We start from the raw sequence: 4063 nt of genomic DNA on the forward strand, positions 1-4063 counted from the left end.
TATACGTAGAGTGTGAAACATTCTGACAGTTGTACTGCCAGGCAAGTTTCCAAAATGGCTGCAGTTTTTAATTGTCATTTTGAGACAGGTTCTTATTATGTTGCTCAGGCTGGTTTGAAACTTCTGAGCTCAAGGGATCCTGGTCTCCAAGTAGTGGCTACAATAGGTTCGGACTGCTGCCTCTGGCTACAGTGCATTTTTCTCGTCCCTCCAGCAAACCTGTAAGATTTCCCTTGCCAAGTATGATAGCACAGGCCAGGGCTCAAGAGCCCAGGGTAGAGTAAGATTTGGAGGCAACCTGAAGCTACATACCAAGGTTTTGCCTCAAAAAAAAAAATTTACAAAAAGCCAGTCTAGCAAGCAAAAAGCCCTAAACCCTTCCCCCCCCCCCCCCCCCCCCCCCCCCCCCACACACACACATTCTCAGAAACATCTGGTTATGTTTGGGAGTGGAAGTACTTTGGGTTTTTTTTTTTTTTTTTTTTTTTTTTTTTTTAGGTATTCTAAGTGGAAACAAACGGTATCCCACCTGGCTTTGTTTCCTGCGTGATGTTTGTTTATTGCTCATTTATGTATCTTTTTTACAGTCCTTGTCCCAAGGGACTTAAAGAAAATCATGTGGGTGCATATGCATCCATGCCGTGTTTGTGTCAGTGTGGGCACACATGTATGCTATGGTACACATGTACAGGTCAGAATCCAGCTTTTGTGACTTGGTTCTCACCTTTCACCTTTATGTGGAACCCGGGCATTGAACTCAGGTCTTAAAATTTGTACAGCAAGTGTTTTTACCAGTTGAGTCCTCTTGCTGGTCCTTCTCCTTTGTAAAGACAGAGTCTTGCTGTGTTCCCTGGAGTAGTTCAAGCTCCTCAGCTTAGGCTGTTCTTCCACTTCAGCCTTCTGAGCCCCTAGGAGCACAGCCATGCACCATCTTACCCACTAGACCTTTTAAATTGTTCCATTTGCCTTTCTATTATCGAGTGGGTACTCTTTGAATATAGAGGATGTTATGTATCAGATATGTGCATTGTGGATATTTTCTCCTAGAGTACACTTTGTGTATTTATTTTAAGTAAGTGTTCTTTTGAATCTGAAACTAAAAAGGAAAAGCAAATAAACCCTTGCAGTTAGAAATAATTTAAAAAGTATTGAAAAAGTAAATGCACTCTTCTGGATGAGCTGACGTTTTTATCATGTAATATGCTTGTGCCTGATAGTTTGCTTTGCTCTGAAATCTACTTTGGCTGCTATTGATACAAAAATTCTGTTGGTTTTTTTTTTTTTTTCTAGCATTTTCTTGTTAACCTATCTCTATCATTTTAGCCTAGTTACAACATTATATTTGAATTTCTTTATAGATAGTATGTAACTGGCTCATTAAAAAAAAAAAAAATCTTTGCCCAGCAGTGGTGGCGCATGCCTTTAATCCCAGCACTCGAGAGGCAGAGGCAGGCGGATTTCTGAGTTCAAGGCCAGCCTGGTCTACAGAGTGAGTTCCAGGACAGCCAGGGCTATACAGAGAAACTCTCTCGAAAAACAAAAACAAACAAACAAAAACCAAAACAAAATAAAACGAAAATCTTCTGAGGCCTGTAGAGATGGCTCAGCAGTTAGGAGAACTTGCTGTTCTTACAGAAGACCTTCCAGCATCTACATGATGGTTTACAACCATCCACAACTCCAATGCCATGGAATCTGATGCATATATATATATATGTATGTGCAGGCAAAACCACACATAAAGTAATGTAAACTTAAAAAAAAATCTCATTCTGGCAATTTACACATAATGGTGTTTGATATAATAATACATAATAATATAATAATGTATGTTAGGATGTAGGTCTATGGCTTTTTCCCCCCTCTTTTTGACCTTTGTTTCTATTTCAGTTTCCTATGTATTGGTTTATCGTCTTGGACAGTTTTGGTGAGTGCTGAGGGAATTACAACTTGTGTATTTGAGATGGCAGGCTACAGGCTGCCAGCGCTTCATCAGTTCCTGGAGAGCACAGGAACACCATTGCTGTTTTCCCCTCGCCCCTCACTTTACAATGTAGTTATCCTGTTTTGTCTTTTATCAGACAAAATTATATAGCTCGTGCCTTTAACCCTCAAGCATTTCAGATGTTTTAAAATTACACTTATTAATTTCGGGGAAGAGACACATGTGTCACAACAGAGTTGTGGGTGTCAGAGGACAGCTTGCAGGAGTCACTTCTCTCTTTCTACCACATGAGTTCCCGGTGTTGAACTCAGGTCATCAGGCTTGATGGCAAGCACCTTTACCAGCTGAGCCATCTCACCAGCTCCCATCCAACAGCAGGAAAACCTCAGAGAGTAAGAACAGTATTTACCTAGCTAACTCCAGTTCTGTCTCTTCTCCATCCTTCCTCAACCCTGTATCCTACTGGCCTCACTTCCCCTTGATCTGAAGAACTGCTTCAGCAGCTCTCCCAGAGCAAGACTTCCGACAGCGTGTTCTCTTTGTTTCCGTCCATTTAAGAACATCTTTACTTCCTGCTCATGTATCCTGGCTATGTTCACTGGGCCTAGAACTCTGGGGTAACAGTTGTTTATTATGTTAAAAATATTGTTTCAATTGGGGGGGGGGTGTCTATTGTTACTGGTGAGAAATCCTCAACCACTGAGGCATTGTGTGCCTGTCAGTAACATAATGTCTTTGTGTTGTCTGATTTCTGTTTTGGGTTGTTTTGGGTTTTTTTTCCATTTAAAATCTTTCTTATTATATGGGTGTATGTGTGTGCTAAGTGTGAGTGTATGTGTTTCGTGTGGCATAAAGTGAAGCTGGAGAGATGGCTCAGGGTTAGGAGAACATACCTCTTTTTCAGAGGACCAAATTTTGATTTCCAGTACCCACACCAGGGACCTTACCACTTTGGTAACTACAGCTCCAAAGGACCAAGCCAGTGTCTTCTTGGGTACCCATACCTGCATGTGTTGCACACACACACACACACACACACACACACACACACTTAAAAGTAAAGTAAATCTTTAAAACATTTTTATACACACACAATTAAAAGTAAATGTTTAAAATGTTTTTTAAAGTATCAGTTTCCTTCCAAATACTGCTGTATGTCCAACCCACTATTGTCAATATGTGGTTTCAATTATTATTCCTTTCAAAGAGTTTCTAACTATTTTTGGATCCATGGATTGTAAGAGACAGGTGTGTTTATTTTCGAGACATTTGGAGAATTTTCCATATAACTTTTCATTGCGGTTCCTAATTTAATACTGTTGTGGCTATATCACAGTCTGTATTATTTCAATCTTTTAAAATGTATTAAGATTTTTTTATAGGCAGGCATATGGCTCATATTAATGAATAGTCCAGATATATTGTGGGGTAGAGGATTCAATAAGCGGCGGCCAGGTCCATTTGGTTTACATTGTGTTGTTCATGGCTTCCTAACTGACTCCGGAGCTGCCCAGTCTGTGCCCTTGAGGAGAAAGGTACAGACACCTCCAGCAGTGGCTGTGTATCCATCTTCTTCTTATATTTTGAAACTCCATTGTCACGTGAATATACATTTAGACATGTTATGTGGTTTTAAGATTGTTTGTTTGGCAGTGCTGAGTGTTAAACACAAGGCTTCATGTGTGCGGGGCAAGGGCTCTGCCCCTGAACTACAGCACGAGACTGAAACGCTACTTTTTAAATGAAATACCCTTCTGTCATGAAGAGATGGTCCTCTTACCCATGGCTATGCTCCTCTGTCCTAAGCTATTCCGTCAGGTGCTTATGGAGCCACTTCAGTGTTCCTGTGACCACTCAAGATGGTTCTTCCTTTTCACTCTACACTCTCATGTGTGAGCCTCTCTTGAAAGCAACATCCAGTTTGGTCTTGATTTTTCATCCAATCTGGGACCGGTATTGATTAATATCAATATTAGTTAATAAGTAGCAATTAATATTGATATTGTTTAGTGTTGATATTAATTAAAATCAATATTGCTACTCAGCAAAGAACTGTGAATTTAGGAGTCGTCAACTCTCCGTCCTTTGTCAGATGTCTGTCCTAATGTAGCCGGGCTA

Source organism: Arvicanthis niloticus, chromosome 2 (genome assembly GCF_011762505.2).
Source record: "Arvicanthis niloticus isolate mArvNil1 chromosome 2, mArvNil1.pat.X, whole genome shotgun sequence".
NCBI classification, from domain to species: Eukaryota; Metazoa; Chordata; class Mammalia; order Rodentia; family Muridae; genus Arvicanthis; species Arvicanthis niloticus.